Raw genomic sequence first — 21397 nt, 5'->3', positions numbered from 1 at the left:
CTCCTGTTGTATAATATCAGCAAGAATGTGTGGAATAAAAATTTTCCTTTTCGCGTTTGAAGCTATTTCCAGGAAAGTTGTAATTTCCAATTCTTTAATGCATTTAAAGAAGATAGGAGATTGGAATTAACCCTAATAAAAATATGTTTATTCACAAAATATAAAGTGTTATGAAAACTAGGAAAATTTCATTAAAAAAAAGCAAAGAAATTGTAAATTCTTCAGTCGGGGGATGAAGGCGAAAATTTAGAAACTGCAGGAGAATTCTTTCTTAAACTACTTGAATTAATAATTAAAATTTATTGATAAAGAAAGGATCTCCTTAGACTACCAAGAATTAATTTTATTAATTCATTTTCAGTAAATCCTCGACACTATTGGCATTTAATGACACAATGTCTGGAAACCGGAAGCTTGGCGTTTCAGCTATGAAATATTTTGTGTCGTACCATGTATTAGGATTAATATTGTTGCGACAATTTGTACTTTTAAAATGAAGTTAATTTGTTTATTTTATGTAAGGATTTTTTCCGATTTTTCGATTGAATATTTCCTGAGAATGAATCTCTCTGTAAAACCATATTTGTTGACCTCTCAATTCCGCAAGGAACTCATATATACTAATGAAGACCTGATTATATCCCAAAACATTCAGAGAAAACAATTTTAACATCGACAATCGACAATCAACCTTTAAAATAAAGATTCAGAAAGATACCCTACCCCGTACAAAATAGTTTGCGACATCAAAACCAACACCTCAACATACTACAATTTTGAAATCGCTCCTCTCCTATATGTGATCCACGATCGTAAGTATAGTAACATAGTAAGATGAAAAAAAAATCTATAGGTAAATAGTATTGTCTAAGGAGAGCTTATAAAAATCTCGCAGATAAAAAATCCATCCCTCGGAAACAAATTGAATTAAGTTCCGAATTCTCGATCTGAGGTTGAGGATTCGACTTCCGAATCAATTTGTCTTGTGTTTGTCTTCTTGTAAAAGGGTTATCACTTGCTGATATACAAGAAAAATTACATGAAGACATCCTGAATTTAAGGAAAATAAATACCATGTTTCGTTTGGGCTAATTTCATTTCATTAGAAATATCAAGATTTGGGAGGAATAATTGATGAGAAGTTTCTTTGCCTGAATTATGAATGTATTTCTGGCATAAAATAGAATCGGATCATAATTGCTCTGAACGGCGTGACTAGTAATCTTTATGTTATTACTCCTTTCAGATCACACAGTTAATAAACAGAGCCTTGGTGTTGAAAGTTCATTCTATAATTACACATTAAGGTTTTGAGTGTGTAATCGTAATGTATAAACGTAAATATTACAGCTTGAAACAATCTTATACTTCTTTCTATTAATTCTAAACCATAACCATCCAGTAATGCAAAATCTATTGGTTTTATGCACTACCTACCTAAAATGAACAACACATGATATATAGTCGCATATAGATTACATGTACGATAAAGGAATCAGAAACAGGTGAATTACCTTTCTCTCCAGCAACCAAATAAAATTCCAAAATATCATTGAATGTCACTCGTACTTCCTTTTTCTCTACTGCATTATAAAATGAACTAAGCTATATAATGTTCGAGTGAGAAGAGTAAAACTTGTCGTCATTTTCGAAGGAGGAAAAGTGTACAAAATTCGAAAATATAGAAGTAGAGCACAAAGCGTGTTACACGCAACGCAACGCTCTACGCACTTCTTCCTCAACTCATCAACTTCATACTATTCGACTTGCCCTGGCCACCTTCTCCCATAGTGGTTGGGGGATGTACAAATGTGAGCACTGTAGAAGAGAACACAACTGCTTGGAAAATAGAAAGCAAGTATAGTTTTAAAGCAAGTATATGCCATTTATCGATCCAGTGCCAATGTATATGGTCCTGAATACAGCTATGGCTCTGCTAGCTAACGTTTCCCTGAAATGGGAGTGCGTTCTAACGCCAGCTCCACCGCTGCGCCTTCACTAGAAACGCACTGGCACTGTGTGATATCACACAAATTTAATGGACTTGCGTGCAAATAGGTTTCGGTTTACCTAGCAGCTTATCGGAACCATCCTCCAAGTATGTAAATGTTGAAAATAGCTCTCCAAAACGTGCCCACAGTTGCTCCTTTAAAGTGAAATCAAGGAGAAAACCAGAAATGCAAATGCAGCGGGAGTTGTTGCAAGTTCCATCAAAGCTTATCCGGTTTATGCATATAACTCCATTATTTTTTATAAATTCCTTTTATATATTTTAAACACGGTAGAATATCCAAATATTTGTCAGTAAGAAAACCAGAAAGACCCGAAAATATTATGGAAAAAGGATAGGTCGTATCTAATGCACATATTGCAGCGTATTCTACCCGTTCGTCACCCTAATATCTCGATAATACATGTGACTGTTTAGTAAAAAGCGCAAGGATATCTACAAAAACCGTTTCAAATGTGTTAAATTGAATTTGCAAGTTATTGGTGCAAAGTTATTGTGCTTTTAAATGATAAACTTAGAATCATACGGAACCTTCCTGAAAATAATTCGAAAGTGGTGACTTCTCACGGGAAGCATTTAAAGAGGAATTTTCATCAAATGATTTCCATAGTTCCAGGATATGATTTATAAACATTGGCAGACGAATTATTGAAACTTTTACCTGAGCACAGAGAATACTCCCTACTGAAGTGTCTTAATTAAAAACATGTGGGGAACCAGAAGCTCGGCGGTTCAGGTATGAAGGGTTTTGTTGATCTTTAGTGTAAAAATATTGAGATACACAATGGTTCCATTTATACTGGCTCGTATTGTATGTCTGTTGAATATACCCGATGTTCAATTCAATTTGGTACTGACAATTTAATTCTTAGAGAGGTAAAAGGGGTAAAAGTGGTCTATCGCAACTTTGTTTGCAATAGCAGGATTTTCACCAGTAGGCTGCTTCATACTAAAGCCTACACTATTTTACAGATCTGGGATAAATTTAAGGGGCGTTCGCAGTAAACTTCTAAAATATAATATACTGTTATTAAGCTTACTTGAGCAGATATCGCAATAGAGAGTATTTTGTAGTAGATAACATATGCATGGACCACCTTAATTTTTTTCAGATTTTTCGGATCGGTAGCTTCTGAGAATGGGCTTTGAAGTAATTGACCCCTTTCGGACCCCCGCACTCCTTCCCTTTGAAACCAATTTCAAAACGAAAACTTGGCTCGAAAAGTACTCTTCGAGACCTTTCATTTGATAGCCTACATCATATTCGATGAAAAACTATTTTGCACCCCTCTTTTGAACATATGGAGATCAACCCAGTTAAACATGCATCAATATAATTCACCGCATGTGTGGGGGTTCACAATTCCAACCTTCCTACAATTTCGTAGCAATGGATGCGGCCCTTTTTGAAAAAAATCGTATAACAGCCAGACAATGAACCGATTTTAATAAAGTTTTGTTTTCAACAAAGCTGTGTCACATCGTGCCATATAGTATTTATTATTTTGTCAAGATGGAATATTAATGCAGAATTTAACTTTCTGCTTCAGAAATTACATAAGTTAGACACTATATGGGGCAGTAGGACTCAAATAGAAATTAAAAATCTGAAAAAATATTAAAACTATGATACTGATGTGAGTTTCCATAGTCATAGCCTACATCCGTGCCAACAAAACAGTATTTCCATGTAATGAAAAAAATATAACGACGAGCGCAAAAAACAAGTCAACAAGAAACCAGCATGTAAAACTGGACATTGATAACTAGACGATCTACTAACTAGATCGATGGACCGAATTATATTTCAAAGAGTAGTATAGCAAGCAATACCATATTACCATATTATAATTTAACCAGATGTGACGTTAATAATCTGAGGCTCATTGAGTCTGTTTGACCGTAAAGCTGTCGCACCCCCAAAATGTAAGGCATCGCTTAAAAAGTAAACCTGCTTTGTGCGCTCTTCATTACATTTTTTTAATTTCTGGAATTACAGGATTAAAATCTAAAGTTAAAGATATAGGTTGATTTGAAATTAGATTTTGTTAAAATAAAGAAACGACCGTCTATTATAACTAAATAGTAATTGAGAAACTAGGTGCATTATTACTGAACTATAAGTAGTATAAGTTGGCAAACCGCGAGATTTTGTGCATTTCAAATACATATAAGAATATTTCAGGACAATGCAATGTACATAGCTAGTAGGGCATAATTTGCGAATGTGTGTGAATTTAATGTATCATTGTATGACCTTTGGATATAATAAATTCACACAATTTTAACTTTGTTAACGATAGTAGGATTTTTAACAAAATTTTCAGTATCGTGTTCAATATGATGGCTTTTTGCTTAATTTTCGAAATTTGGTAATATACAGGGTTCGGCAGCATAACTTCCTTTTTTAAAATGCGCGCCACTCCGTTTAGTTGATGTCATAGCTAAGCGTTAGTGGCCATGTCCAAGAGGGGATACTGTAAAGTTTTGTCCCGACACGGTTCAGTCGCCATCATGCGTTGGAATAGTGAGGAGCGTGCCTTTGCCGTTGAGGTTTACTTTTCAAGCGGATGTTCGGTTATTGCAACACAGCCCCGTTGGCTCCCGTCCCAGACCGCAAATCAATTGTTACATGGGTCACTACATTCAGACAAACTGCAAGTGCGACAAAAGGAAGAACTGGAGTCCCTCGGCCCGTTAGATCACCTGAGAACATTGAAGCAGTGAGAGCGTCAATGTTGCGATCGCCACGGCGTTCTGCGCGCAAACACGCATCTGCCCTTGGACTATCCGATCGTTCTGTGAGAAGAATTCTTCGTGGTGATCTTCATTTTCATCCCTATAAGATGGCGATAGTGCAGGAACTTTCAGAACGTGACTTCAATTCTCGGATGAACGCGTGTGAGCTTCTTCTTGATGCCGTTCCCGAGGGTGCTATTGTTTTTTTAGCGATGAAGCCCATTTTCATTTGTGTGGGTCGGTTAACAAACAAAACATGCGCTACTGGGCTGACACCAACCCTCGAGAATTGCATCAAAAGCCTTTGCATTCACCCAAAGTCACAGTGTGGTGTGCAATTTCCTCAGCTGAAATTATTGGTCCCTGGTTTTTTGAGGAAAATGAGGTTACAGTGACAGTGAATTCGGACCGGTATGTAAACATGCTACAGAATTTTTTTTCCCACGGCTAGAAAATTTGGATTTGGGGGACACTTGGTTCCAACAAGACGGCGCAACAGCACATACTTCAAGAGCATCGATGGCTGTTTTGAGGGAACACTTTCCAGAGCGCCTTATCTCAATTAGAGGCGATTTGGAATGGCCGGCACGCTCTCCCGATCTGTCCCCTTGTGATTTTTTTCTATGGGGTTTTTTGAAATCCCGCGCTTATGTGAACCGTCCAAGAACCCTACAAAGATTTGAAGACCAACATCCAAGAAGAAATTGCCAACATAACACCTGCTATGCTAACAAGAGTCATGACAAACGTCAGAAATCGGTTTACGCAATGTATGGAGAATGGGGGACGTCACCTAACAGATTTGATCTTCAAAACAATGTAAATAAAAACTTTAGACATGTACCTACATTATCAAAAATGAATAAATATTTTCCGATACATACAATAGTTTTTATTGAGTTTTGAAAAAAGTAAGTTATGCTGCCGCACCCTGTAGTATTATTAACAGTAATCTGGTCAAGATGTATTTTGAGGCCTACATTTTATATAACGGTATGATTTTGTGCCAAAATATTAGAGATGAAGTTAATTGTAAATACGCGATTTTTCGCATTTCGAATGTAGTTATGGTCCAATGCGAAATCTTCGTCTCTTCGTTTATTGTGTTTTATAGCATAAATGGCTACAAGACAGACAATATTGCGATAAATTGGTGATTGCAGACGTTCGTTGATGCACTGGTCACAAAGAACACCAGTTGCGGAACACCACTTCATCTAAATTGCTCTGATGCGTGAAGCAATTTCATAATACAGCTCACCATGGGCCGATAGCATTGTTCCGCGATATTCTAGCTAAGCTCAGTTCTAGCTAAACCTACTGACAGTGATAGTGCCTGTTTCATTGCGGTGCGTCGTTGAAAATTTTGGTTTACTCAGATTTAGTCTGAGACCGTGTTGCAAAAGGCGATCATTCCACTTTTGGCAGGTCATTATATTCAAATACCATTTGCATAGAGCAGTGTTTAGCACACTAGACGTTAAATCTGAATGGGAGGTATTTTCAGGCCTAGATTTCATATAGACACACAATCATCACAATGATTTTTTTTTTCAGATTTTTGGATTGGGTAATTACTGAAAATGCCCATCTTCCTCTAAGTTTGTACTTATTACACCCCCCCCCCCTTCCCGCTCACTACGCATTCAATATCAAGACTTGGTTCATAAGGGATTTCACTCGTACACCTTCTCGTGCTTATATTGCCCTCCCTCCCCCCTTAAACTTCATACATACATACGAAATCATCCCTTTCATAATATGTGGGGATTATAGCCCACCGAATTTTGCCTGCGGAGCCCTTTTCGAGTAAAGTGCCGCCAAAAATCAGTAAACTGAGTTTACGCAATCAATTCAGCCTTCAAAATTTTGGTAAGACAAATCAATTTACCAAGCGCTTGCGCGGGGAAGCTGCCATAAATACGAACCTTCGCACCATGCTCTTTGGAAGAATTCGTCATCTTTCTTATGTCATAAATGTTTCAGAACTGTTCAATGACAGTTCCACCTCATATTATAACAGAATATCTCTGGTTTGCCTTGATCTCATAATGTTATTTTTCAAAAGCAACTTGAGGATCAACCTGGACTATGTCATGTCTAAGAACTTTCCTGCTTTAATGCATGCTCATTTCGGTCCTTTTGAATGTTTTCTCAGGAAATACGCAATGAATCATAATGAAATGGATGGAATTGCAGATTGAAAAGAGATCATCTGAGCATTTCCTTTCATTTGATTTCAATGATATCCCCGTCGTGATCATGAAGTCAGCTTTTAAGAGCACGTTAGACCGATTATTTTCTATGAGGTATTTTCTAAATAAACGAACTCATAATATCATTGACCTTTTGGAGAATACATATTCACCCTTTGGATAGCCCGTTAAATAATTCGCATGTTCAAGCTTAAGATAAACCTATTTCATTCAATTTCATTCAGTAAAAAATACTGTCACAGTAAAATGCAATCAATTTCTCTCAAAAGGCGCGTATTCGTTCTCGCAGTTCATTTCGAGCACTGAATTTTGCATTCATTCCCCCGATGAAAAGCCAAGTGAGCTACTAATATCCGCCAAGCACAACATAAATTGGTGCATTAAGCCGTTTTTTGTATTATGCAATATTGCAAAATTGTATACATAAGACTGAGAACCGGTCCGATACCGGTCAACGCAAACAAGTGCGAATACGTCTTAAGGGCGGCACTCAAGCAACGACTCCCCACCAGTTCAACAACAGTCTGTCGCCAGCGGTGGGGCTTAGTACATAATAGTCTTGAAGTGCATTTGCTGAACGCACTCGACTGCATGTGCAATTTGCAAAATGCAATGCGCTGCACATACACTTTCGCTTTCACGTACAAAAAGGTGGAGCTGCAACCTGATTCTCCGTGCCAAATGCTAGTGTATTAGAGTGGGAGTGAAACTATGCTTATGACCCCCCACGGCGCTAGAGAGGCTTGCGAAAACGAAATCCCCACGCCCGACAGTTCACAATTAAGAGAATAATCTCAGCATGGGAGTGTATAAGTATGGAAAAAGATGCACCGCAACTGCATATATGCAAAGCCGATCGCATCAATTCGAACTTGGGAGCTATTCTGCAACGAACACCTCCCCTTTGCGAGTAGATGGTAAACAAATAAAGGTAAAAGAAGGAAATTACAAAACAAGATGAAGCCTTTTCAATGTCAAGGCAAGTGTTTCTGTGAACGGCGGCATGTGTGTTTTCATGGCTGAGTCAATTTTTAAGTGAGTACACTCCCGGCTCGAAACTGTGTGTGCTTAGGTGTATTGAAGAATGGCAATCAGTTCCATTGGCGCCTAATGAAGACTGCATTTGTATAAAGCCATGACTCAACAGCCCTTGTCATAATTGTTATAATACATTTTCGGGGAAGATGCAAACAATGCAGGAAATTCGCGAAAAGAATGAATTATCGCAATATCAGACGCTTGACCCTTAGCTTAAAAATACACGGTCCCTTTACAGAAAACCATTTTTGGAAAACTTTTGCATAGAGGCGTAAATTTTTTAATATAACAAAAAACTAAATTGAAACTACAAAAAAAATGTTCTTTCATATTCCTAGGAAAACCTTAACAAAGCAAGGGATTCAACTTTTCAAAAAAGAGATACATTTAGAAACATGTAGGTATTTCCCACTTATTTCATAGTATAAACAATATTTTTGAACTCTTTTATTGAAGCATGGCAGAGCTCACTTCCAATAAAATCAATCCCGTTTGATCAAAACGCCCCCTTAAATCAAACCAACAATAAGGTCTTTTTTTCTTTTGTCGAATCCACTAGCTGTATTTTTGCGTTTGCACTGGGCATATAACTGCGAAATGCACGCCGATAAAATTGGAATGATGCAGTTGGTATTTGAGTAAACATTGCTCTTTTACTCAATTGTGGTGGTTTCATTTTTATCATATATCACCACAGAAATATTACACGTGCTCGACGACTATTCAAGGGGAATTCAAGAACGTTACCAAAATTTGATAGCTCTAAATTCATAGATGAAGAGGGAAGAATAACGGGTCGAGTGATCGGACCACATGATGAATGATAACGAAACAGCTTAACGCAGTGGCACACGAGGCATTTTTAGAATACAAACCGTAGCATGAAACTGAGGAATTATGTCAAGGTCAATTCAACATATATGCACTTATCGTTTGTGTGGGAGATGGATAAAAATATTTGGCAAAACAGCAGAATTTCGCTATCATCCAAATTATGTAAAATTCTGAAAAATAAGCAATATTCTATTCGTGGGTTTATAGTAATTTATGAGTATATCCATTAATAAAAATAAAGGTATTTTATATATATCTGCAACCGGAAAAACTAGCATACTTATGCGGGGTTCATTTTATAAGAATTGATTTTATTCGAATACCAGCAATCCTAGAAAAACTGGTAAATAAAAAAAATACGGTAGAATTCCGATATCCCGTATGGTCAAGGGACTGACGATTCGTTACGAAATAGCGGCATTATCAATTATCGGAAGTGTAAAATAAAATAAAGAAAAGTAACTCTGGGGCCGGTCCCTAAATTTGTACGGATATTCGATCAATTTACGAATTATCACAATTCCAGCAATACCGCACCGATTTTCAGAAGAATATTTCGCGCCAAGAAAATGCATCATTTAGATGAACCCTTTGGAGCTTGTTCCATTGTGAAAATTTGAAAAAGTTTTACTTCCTGAAAGGCAAGAATGCATCGCAGGCCCATGAAAAAAATTGTGCAGTTTATGGTGACGATGCTGTAACAATATGTGCACCACAACGATGGGTCAAGCGACTTTGTTCAGGAAACTTCGGTGTCAAATATTCACTTCACTTTGGACGGCCAATCAAGAAAAGTCGACGAAATATTGGAAAAACTGCATGAAAATTCACATGCGAACACGAAATTGCTCAGGAGCTAAACGTTAATCATATAACTATTTGCATTACACTGGATTTGTCAACAAGACTGAACTTCGGCATGCAATGAGCTGTAGAAAAAATTCAAAAACAATCACCCATTGAACGAATGAGGATGAGTAATGGATCACACAAAGAAAGCGGTCGTGGAAAAAGCAAGCAAAAGCTCCAAAAATAGTTGCAAAGCCAGGATCAAAAAGTAAGAATAAGAATCCATCATGAACTGTACTGCCAACAACTAACGGGAATAAGCAAAACAAGAAAAAGTGATTGGAATTAACGAAATCCCGTGACCATACACATCTTCTATCACCCGACAAAAATGGAGGAGCTTGGCTAAGAAGTTTTGACCCACTCACTGTATGGCCCAGACCTAGCACTTTCATATTTTTATTTATTCCGGTCTCATCAAAATTGTCTACAAGGAAAGAAATTGAATTCAAAAAGTGACTATCAAAATCACTTGTTCGAGTTTTTTGCCCACAAAGCACAGAAATTCTATGAAAATGGGATCATAACTACCAAAAAGCTGGCAATAAACCATCGATAAGAATGGACAATATTTCGATTAATTCTGTTGAAGTTACTTGAAAAATGCGACAGTACTTTTTCACCTACCTATTACATCTATTGGCGGAGCGAATAGCACTGGGCATGACATCGCAGCTCATTAGAAATGTCGTCGGAATCTCAGGATAGGTGTGTAGTTCATACAGGTAATATCTACAGTCCACTGAACTGGGTACATGCAATTTCAGGCAATAATGCCCTCCAAACAAGTTGAAACATTAGGGCACAATTTTCCCGCTTATTTTCCCCCATCGCTCGATCTAAGGCAGAGTCTGCCGCGTCTTCTATTTCTACCAGTATGGCAGTATGTACCCTTATAAACTTTCTGAGTTAAATCATCCTCACTCACACGGAGAAGTGATCCGCCTACCGGAGCCTATTTGCCGAATTTTATAAAAACAAAACAGTCGTGTTATCGGACATAAAATCTTCTAGCCTCCTGTAGCGGGCCAAAAATTCTTCGCAAGATTCTTTTCACCGAAGAATACATGAAGATTGGCAAGACCACTGTCTTGTATATGAGAAGCTTTGACTCTATGGTGAAACGTTTCGAGTGGAACAGCTTTTGTAAGTTGAAATAGGCTCTGTTGGGTGCCGTTAGGATGGTATAGCAAAACTACCAAGATCATAGATAATATCATTGCAATGCCGCTAATAAACAGTCTCAACAATGCAAATATAATAAAACAACATGCCTCCGTTGAATTTGACGTAACAGTTTAAAAACCTAGAAATACCTCAAGTTACAAAAATAACAATTGAGAAATCTAGAAAGAACTCAGACACCCTCTGATAGTTTTTGGTAGGAACATAGAACTTAAAAAATCAATTCCGAACACTCATTTGTTAATTACAATGGTATAAAAATTAAATTCTCACAAGGCGGAAAAGAAAACACAGTGATTGGCTGACACTTCATGTGACGTCATCGAACGAGCAATTTGAATCTTAACTACATGAAAGCATCTGCTTTAGTGTTTGCTACTTGTTACTTGTTAAGTAATCAGTCAGTTTTTAACAGGAAAGTAGGAAGGTGATGCGTGAACTTACTTTACGTTTCGGCAGTAATAGTAACAAACTATATAGCAAATATGACCTGCAGCGTGACCGAAGTGGTTATAAATTGGTATTTGCTCCCTTCTATTAATTCGAAAACACGACATATTTATGAATTATAAAGATGACAAAAATCGCCGTGTAAAATTCATGGCCTAAGCCGGCCGAGGCTAAACTAAGATTTTGTTTGAGAATTAAGGGATTCTTAAGTGTCCCATCCATTTAATGGCGGGCCGGACCAGTAGACGAAACAGCAAGTCATATTTTTTGCAACTTGAGTGTTTGCCCAAGGATGAGAGTTCTGTGGATCACAACCGATGAAGTATGTTGCTTTCCAACCACCATTAAATGGATGGCGGACTTAGGAATCCCTCGGTTCTGAAACGAAATCCTATATAGCAAATTCTGGCAAGTACAGCGACCACGAATATAAAGGTGTCAAAACGGAAAATTCAATATGTCGGGGGGAATGCAGTTAATGCTCGAGGACAATGTTTACCCGGCTTTGGCGGAAATAATGCCCGAACAGAGGTGCACCAGAAACTACACTCGCATCTTTTCCTAGGCAGCGATAAAACGTACGTTTCTGAAAGATTCACAGGCCACAATAAAAGTCGATTTACACTAAGCGGAATTCGAACCTTGGGCCGGTTGTCACTTGATTTGAATTTGAATAATAGTGACATAAAATTCTAACCCAATCGTTTATTATCAATTAAGATTAGAGTCAAATTCTGAAAAATGTTAACTCGCATTGAAATGATTCTCACTATTTAAACCTGACTCCAAACGAACTGGATTCCGTCAGACGATGGCCAAAAAGCTTTCTGTGAAGTTATTTGTGCAGCAAGGCACGAACAATACTTTATCGCCCTCCTTGACATTTCACGCGGGAAGACAATTTTTGGCAGTTTTATATTTTAAAGAGTAACTGCGAGATACCGGACTGCTGAAATTTCTTGGATCGAGTTGTGACGTCATACAATATGGCGTCTTTTCAGTCTGAATTTGGTTGAAATTTCAAACACAGTTTTTTCCAAAAACTGTCTTTGAGAGTTTTGTTAGATTGTTCCACAAAAATGATTTCCGCCATTAATGAAAATAAGGCGGGGTGTCTATTCTCCGAACCTAATTGATTCCCAATCATTGTACAGCCAAACAGATATTTTTTCAAGTTATTGAAAGTAAAATCTGTTCAGATATTCTCCCTGATATCAATTTAGAGGCACGCATGGCCTAAACAAATGACTGGGCTATGTACCGCAAACTAATCTTTCAACCGTCTCAATGCAGTTGCCAAAAATTGCTTCGAGACAAAATTCATGAAAACAGTACAAATATCTGAAGCGAAGTTTTTAATGAAAGTCTCAGACGGTATGAAATCATTCCCTTTTTCAACAGAATGCAAATATACAAGCGATAAAAACACCCAACGGGTTAACAAATTCAAACCCAAATCATAATATGTACATCTGCAATAAGTTGCGAATGGGTTCGTACAGATTCATTTCGTGGATAAGGATATAGAAGAATAAGGATGAGTCCCGTACTGTCGGCATGAAAGTGAATCAGCCAGTCCCACTGCATGCTTTTTTCACTTTCCATTTCAGACAGACGATAGCCAAAAGTGAAGCTCCTATGCAGGCTCAAAGTTGGTTTTTAATATAAAAGAAAAAATATTGGAAGAGGTGAGTTCCATGCAATGACTAGCGGCAAACACCCTCATCCGCAAAGCTAGCTGTATAGCCGACAATACGTGCAAATAGTAGCAAAAAGGAACTCGTTGTCTGGACATGCCACCAATTCCAGTCACAACCAGTCGAGCCCAAAAGTATTATACTCAAGCTATTTTAAACATTAGCTTTCACTCAATGTTAGCGTGCATGCAAAATTTTCATCCCCAAAAACTAACTTACCACTAAGCCATTGCAGTAGTGGTAAATCGATGAAATTCACTCGAAATGCGCATAAAGTTTGGCAGTACACTGCAGAGTTACTCCACCCCTGAAAGAGCATGCCTTGAGGATTTTTATTGTTTCATCATTTTATTTGGAATTCTCATCTTTGCTAATAATCGGAACGAAAGTCCGAGTCCTAAGTTGAAAACCATAATTCCTCAATTCATTGGGCATGCTTTCGCCTGCTCTGTGTTGTTATCCAATTAAGAATTTCACTGGAAAAACCCCCTGTCTCTTGATTGTTTTACTGCATAATATACGTTGCTACAAACACATCTGGTGATATGTAATTGTTAAAAACCCGATGGCGGTTTTTGAAAAATGTTCAAAAACTGCGTTTCTCAAACTATCAACTCCGCTCAGATGCAAGGACTACTAGACATGTAGTTTCATCGTTCTATAATACACGAAGGAGGGCCAACATAAAATTCAAGTTATATAGCTGTAGAGTGCAAAACAAGATCCAGTCGTATCCCTTTGCATTGCATTGCACGGACGCAGAGTGGGATGGATCTCACTCTACGCTACAACTGCAGACTTTCCCGACAGGCCATCCAACATGTAGCGGAGTCAGGTTCAAGGTAAAATGCTGAAGTAGCGAAAGTTTTTCACTTTTACTACAAAACTTTGCCATCGTAACTCGTCGTATCTGGCGCATCTACTGTTCCCAGAAATTTGCTAATTGGCAAGGCGAAAATAGACTTCGCATTCATTATTGCATGTACAGTGCACTTGCAAGTGGGGGTGCGGTAAGCGAATGTATATAACTTACAAGACGAAAAGCACCCTAAACTCATTTATGCCGCGCACTGGAGTTACATGGTGCCTGGAAAAGCGTTACGATTTAATAATTACAAATGACGTATTTTTAAAACATTACAAACAAACATCTAGTGAGTAATTTTAAGTTTAAGGAAAAGGGTTGCTGAAAGCAGAAAACATTTTTGATTTGCCTACTATGACATATATTCTATAGAGTTCTGACATGACTAAAAATATATTATAGTAAGTATGATATATATTTTAGCCTTCCTAATGGCCTTTTGAACAAAAAAACATAGAGTGACATTTCAGAATCAAAATTTCACTTCATAAAAGAACGCCAGTAACGTGGACAAAGAAAAATGTTATTTTTATACTTTGTCTTTGTTTAAGAAAGGGCCCGAAAACCTAACTGCAATCGTGTTCGTGCTCTTCCCTGTGCTGTAGCTAATGTCGTCGCAGAACTATCTCTATAACACGCCAGTTGCTCTATTGAAGTCAACGAAATGCATAAGATTTTACGGTACAGTAACTTCAATTAAAATTGCTAGCAAGGCAAAAAGTCAAAGTTTTTCTATCCCAGCGAATCAACGGCGCAATGGGAAACAAAGTACTGGCTGGGACCCCTACTAGCTTCAAGAATCTATCGTTGGATAACAACAGTTATGCTAGACCAACTTCATAATACGTATGCTGGCACTCCAGAAAATTGGCCCCGTCAATTTAATACGCTTTTGTCTTCAATGCATCCACTGTTCCTGCTTTTTTCGGGTATATGCACCTATTCAACGAAAATAGACTAAGCATGTTGACTAATAACAAACCTTGCGTGCATTCTATTTCTTTCGCATTTAATGCACTCGACCGTACTACACTGAATTTCACCTTTGGGCACTGCTTTAAACGTGATATTTTATCTTCTTGCCCTTTAATTGAGTGTCATCAAAACTGGGAACTGGAAAGTTTAGAAGCGGACGGATCCAAGAAGAGGTTGCCATTGTCTTACTACTGTACATACCTCTAAGGTTCGCAATGAATGATAATTTAGAAGGCAATTTGAAACAATGCCAAGCTACTAGAGTACGCAACAATTAAAGAAATGAAATGGTAGCCTCTGCAGTGGCATTAATAAGGTAAGAATGTTTGCAACAAGGATACTAATTTAATTAACATATGCAACACTAGTTTAGGCACATTTTTTAACAACGTAAGCGCTCCGAACAATCTCAAAAAGTTTTTGGTGACATAAGAAAGCATGCATTTTAGCGATGAGTTGGGGAGACAAGCCTACAAGCGCCCAGCATTGGAATTAAAATGCTATGCGCAATGTTAGCACCTCTCATTGTTGTTGCTCGCAGAACCGAGAACCTGATAATTGCATTTCCCACAGATAGACATACACACGTAGTTGCTCGCATCTAACGGAACTTTGATGTGTCTGGTTTGCACTAGGCAACAATAACGAAACAATATTCTCATCGTACGCACTTTGTTGCTAACAAAATTAAGACGGTCTACTAGTGGATAAGTTTTATTTTTTCTGAACCGCGAACCGTTTTGTTATGGCGGCGCAGGCTTTGTACAATGGTCTACGAGTTAGTTTGATGCTAACTCTTTAATGACGGCCCACTTTTTTCGGTACAATCAATTCTGCTGATACGTTGCAACATTAGTCAACAAAAAACTTTGCGTCTATACATAAATAGATAGAAAAAAAACAAAGAATGCATGCTAGACGGATAAGAATGTTTAATTTTTAGCCCTAGTTTCAATTAACTGTTACCGGAAGAATGTATAGACAAGAACATATCACATCATTGGTCGGGGTGAATGAATGGCACAAACAAACACGAAACATCGAACGTGGCGAAATAAGCAAATGGAAAAACTAAAAATATTAAAACTATCCTACCCTAAATAAATTGTTTTATTCCTAGGGTAACCGAAAACAGACTTTCTCGAAAGTTAATTTCCGGCTTTGCAATTCGCTGTTTTTGGGAATTTTATGCTGGCTTTGGTTAATACCTCGAGTCTCAGAGATAAGGAATTATACATTTTTTCCAACGGAATATCGATATCCTAAAGTGGAACTTGCCACGAAACCTTACAAGAGGCTATCTGGTAGCAAAGGAACCGGAATACCTTCTGAGAGGATATGCTCCAGGGGAATCATCAATTCGACAACCTTGTGTGTGCTATGGCAGTTGCGCGGTTAAGCCCATTTCGCGGGCTCAATGGTGAAAGTTGTGCTTTACAAATCGAGCCGTACTCCTCAATTGCAACAAAAGGTGTCACATTAGCATCGTATCCACTACTGTAAATGCTGAGCTGGCAGTATAATCCAGTACCTCTCTACTGCTCACGGCAGGGCTCTGATTTGAGCCCTCAATTAATCTATCTCCGAAGAGAGCCATGTATTTACCCTTACACGACAGTAAATTACCAGGGCCTCCTTGGTACTCAAAAACCGCAGGTATGCTTAATAGACCTCTTATTCATTGGTATGAAGGTTACGAGTAAACTACACATCAATCGACAGTTCTGCCTCAAGCTGAACCTTCCAGACTCGATAGAATTAGACCCAATATTGTTTTTTCTGTCGGTCGGCATCCTGAAGGATAGAGAAGAACATTGCTAATTACTTATTTAATGATTTACTTTTATGCAAGCTGCAATAAATTTGTGTAACCTTTTGTTGTAGATTATCAAAGCTTCACTTCTATCATCATAGTTACGTGGTTCTCGTTATAGAGACGAAAAATCTATTTAAAAAATATAAAATGTGAGCTTTTGTACATAGAAATATTGTTGTTGGTGGTGACATTAATGATAATTTACAGTCAATGCAACAAGGATTAAAAAACGAGATTTGGGATAATTGCCATTCTAGTTATTGCTCCAAAATTTACAGGACCATAGATTCTTGGACACCTAAATATTATGGTTTTCGGCCAATGCTTTTCGAATATCTGTACTAGTTTTGGGCAGATCTTTCTAGATAATTCGTACTAAAGGTCACTGAATCCCTATTTGATATGTTGATGGTCGCCAACATGCTTCTTGTCTGTGTTTGGTGCCAGTAATTTCCCATTTCGCATGCATTCTTCATACCGGTGAAGGAGAGACCCTAAAACATTCCCAACGTCTTTCAAACCTGCTCCTCTTTCACATTCTTCTACAATAAACATTTTTACATCACTTGACATTTTTTCGTTATCAGTCATCTAAAATAAGTACTAAGAGACTGTTTCCATTTCTTTGACTCACTGCTTTCTTGACTAAGTTTGGAAAAGCATTTGAACAATTTTTTTATAATAGAAAAACAAAAATCTTGCGATCTTTAAACAATTCTACAAGCAGCGTAAAAGCCGAATAAAAAAATTCACATACTATCCTTTTATAAGCATTTGTTTTCATATCAGTCAGCTGCTTTCTTTTTTATCCCTAATGTACATATATCAAACGTACTTGACCTGAAATCAACCCGTCCCACACATTTTTAATAAGTTCGCACTATTTTTTTTCAGCCGAAACAATATTTCACTGAAAATATTGGCTACCACTAGTTGCTTCTTTTTAAGGTTTTGTATAAAACAAAACCTTATTAAGCTCCCTTTACTGTCCGTGGAATTTTAAAAGCGGCTCTCAATGCATTCAAAAGGAGGATGTAAAATGTATCCGTGAAGGTATCAAATAAGAGGCCTCAATCACAGGCAGTTTTTAATTTCGGCTTCCGTTGCAAAATAAGGATGTATGAGGCAGAGGAGAGCCAAAGCTTCTGAGCATTCAGACCATAGTGCAAAGGCGAGTAAATGGTAAAGAAATATATACTTCAAGTGAGATAGAACTCATTTTCAGAAACCACTTAGCCCAAAAATCTAAAAATGATGGATGCGCCTATATGAAATCAAGGCCTGATAGTACATCCCACTCCGATTTCTGCTCAAAAAAACTTAATAATAGTATATTAACAAATTTTTAAAATGGGCCACAAAACCGGCTTAAATTAATCGTAGAAGTACCAAATGCAGATATATAAAGAACAGGACAGCCCATAATGTTGGAAAATTTCTTGCAAATGTTACAATTAGTAACAAAATTGCATTATCACCTTCGTGTAAATTAACTATATTTCAAGCCATGGAAATGTGATGCTTACGTTATAATTAACTTGAATAGGTAGCATGTAGTATTAAGGAGCCACATATGAAGTAGCTGGTGCTCCTCATTCTTTTTTAAGGTTTTGTGTGAATCCTTACTAAAATCGATTCAATACCTGTCCGTCCGTCTGTCACACGAGATTTACTCCGAAACGACTGTCGCAAAATTTGAACTTCTACACGTGCATTATTTGGGTTTAAGGAGGGTCTCCTAATATACGCGCAAGGAGGAGCAACATCTGTTTCAAAGAATATGGTCATGTAGGGCATCAAACGAAAGGGCTCAATTAGTACTTCTTTCTTATATTGGGAAATCTGAAAAAAATCGCAGTAATGCATCGATACAAAAAGAAGGTCAAATTTAGTATTCCACGTGAATTCATTGTACTCCAATGGTCCTGAGTCCGGCATCTATTAATGGCGGGCCGCACCAATTTAAGAAGCGCCTAGCTCCACCATTCAGTAAATGGTGAATGGCACCTAACCCTAACAAAGTAGCTGTATTAGATGAAAGCAGTTTAGGTGCGAATCTGGCGGTTTCGGACAATATAATTTATACCCTTGTCGGATTGTGAATTAAACAAAAGAAAAAAAGCAAGATGCAACCTTTAGCCGCTTTCGGTCACGCTACTTTGTAGGATAGAGGCGCGAGGCAGCGTCTGATGAGGTCGTCTCCACATTGTGATCGAAACCAACTACCCACAAAATGTTTTTGTAAGTAGTGTTTCATCCAGATGAATATATATCTACATTAATATCAGCGGTATTTAACTTTTGTACTTATATATGTAGATACGTGCGTGCTATCAGTTTAGATAGGTATATGCGCATATATATGTACACATCAGTATGTGGTAATAGACAATGATTGTTTAGGTTGAGCATAATATCTATAATATCTTCAATATGTATATCTGAAAGATTGGAAATATATGAAGGATTTCTTTGAATTTGTAGCTAACTGCGAAAAGAAAAATGCACATAGAAAGTTTTTCACATAAATTCAACACAAAAAATTTATACCTGAAGTGCCCAGCTTCGGGTATTCCGGCTTGTTTTTATGTTTTAAGTGAATTTCTGCATGATTGCTAAATAATGCTTAACTTTCACAATCAAGCCAGATACTAACGGAAGTAGACCATTGTCGGTACAATGCTTTCCAGAACAAATTAGATGTGTATACGGTTCTTAAAAATAAGTGCACAATTGAATTCTTATCCATGAATAAGTGGAGCAGCCATCCACTAAAGTTTCCTCACATAATAATGCACCAAACCCTTCATATCTGATTCATCGAGGTGCCGGTGCGAGGTGCGGCAAACATCCATTTTTTTTCATCTTTGTAAGAAACTGTAGCACTGCTCAGCCAGGTCATGTGTCATCAATCGGAAAAAAACAATAGCCAAAAAAGGCGTTTAAGACACTTTCAGTGATTGTGCAAAATGGAGCTGACCGTAGTCATATAGTAAATCCAATTTATCTTGTCTTTACTCATATAGCGACCGAATTCTCGGTTCAAGCGCATCAATTGTGGGCGATTTGAATCCAGATTCATTCGGGTTGAGCAGGATTACCGTCTTCTGAGTTTAGGGTTATTATAATGTAACCACTTTCCCAGTACGAAGGGTCGTTGAAGTAAGTGTCCACAAATAAAATGGAGCTGTTCGACAGCTATTAGTCTAGTCTATTTCAATTTCTACGGTACTCAAACTTTCAATTTTCAATTACACCTATTATATTCAACTATTTGGAAACTGTTTTGTAGTCAACTCCTAATGATGCGGCTAGCTTGGATCACTATTTTTAACCCCTCTAAAGAAATCTGTGCTCTTTTTTGAAGAAAAAGAAACAACATATTTAGAAAAAAAGGTTTCCACTGCGGAACTATACTATAGAAACGCTGAATAAATGTCAAGCTTGCATCCAGTACTTTTTTGTACGTAAGTGCGTTACCATCATTAAACTACACGCATGCAGTTCCGCTAACGCCATTTGTGAAAACGTCGATAAAATATAAAAAAACACCTAATGGTAGAATATAGTGATCAAAAAATTAAGATCTTCTCAAATTCAATTTCACTTTTTTAAAAATATATACTAACACCGTGGATTTAATTTTCATTATTCGACCGTATTTGATAATCTAATTGCAATTTAGGCTGCAATATTCGCCAACAGACAAAAAAGCAACCACTAATTAGGAAGGTGGAGATTGTCGTGCAAACCCAATACACACTCATATTCACATAGATCAAATATAGTATCTATAAATCTACTAAGGTATTCGTTCATCGATACAGGATTAAAGCTAGACACTGTCTCACAGATTTAAACCTGGCAACGTAGCGACTAAATAGAATGCGAAATCGACTAAAATCCCGATCGAGAATTCGTAGGGGAACAATCGAAAAGTAAAGAACGAAAAACATATTCCGTCGATAATGTAAAAAACTAAAAATATGTTCCGCAGCCCCAAAAAAGAGCATAATTTTTGAAAAGGGTGTAATGTCCAGAATTTCAATCACATTTTTTCAACTCACGACTATCATGCAATTCCACGTTTACCATTTGTTTCAGTTGTAGTAATTTCATAGGATGTATTAGCGACTTTTTTCATCATCTCCGCAAAGCGCCAAAGAAATAGATAGTACTACTAGAAAACATAATGTCTAATCAGAAAGATACTAACCCAACCTAACCAATTTAGATGTAACACACTGACAGACTACGCACACTCCAAGAAGGAACGCATTCGTAAAGCTCTCCGAAAATATAGAATACATCAAAACAATGGCACGCATGCCATTGCGTTAGAAAAAAATAGTAGGCATATTTTCATCTTCTTCGCTAGTATTTTTAAACTTAGGAAAGCCTTAAGCTCTTGCGCGCAAAAAACAGCTTCAAGGTTTTTCTTTTTGTGTGCTGCAAGTTGGTCTGTTATTTCGATATTGTAAAGTTGCGGGCGCAAGCGTTTGATGCGTACATGCACGCCACGCGCACATACACACAGTTGTATATACCTTCTCGTGTGTATTTCGCGCCGCTAGAAACTAGAAAACAGGCCTAGCGCAGAACTACTGCAAGCTTTCGGACTGAAACTACTAAACTAAGATCGAAACTATCTCTAGTTGCTGGGAAGGTTAGAAGCTCCAGAAATATATCTGAGAGGAACCACACACAAAGCTAACAAAATCC

General features: G+C 37.5%; 1 protein-coding gene across 5 annotated transcripts in view; it reads right to left on the bottom strand.

Moving 5' to 3' along the window:
• Nucleotides 1-21397, bottom strand: part of LOC119658453 (zinc finger protein chinmo) — a 93547-nt gene that overhangs the window by 59753 nt on the left and 12397 nt on the right. The window contains exon 1 of one of the 5 annotated variants that reach the window (XM_038066120.1): nucleotides 10315-10332. The exons of the other annotated variants lie outside the window; for them this stretch is intronic. The gene's annotated coding sequence lies outside the window, so the exon portion shown is untranslated. Of the gene's footprint in view, nucleotides 1-10314; nucleotides 10333-21397 lie in introns of those variants that run through there. 5 annotated transcript variants of the gene reach the window in all.

The sequence above is a fragment of the Hermetia illucens genome, chromosome 1 (genome assembly GCF_905115235.1).
Source record: "Hermetia illucens chromosome 1, iHerIll2.2.curated.20191125, whole genome shotgun sequence".
NCBI classification, from domain to species: Eukaryota; Metazoa; Arthropoda; class Insecta; order Diptera; family Stratiomyidae; genus Hermetia; species Hermetia illucens.
This window is presented reverse-complemented; position numbering and strand designations above follow the sequence as displayed.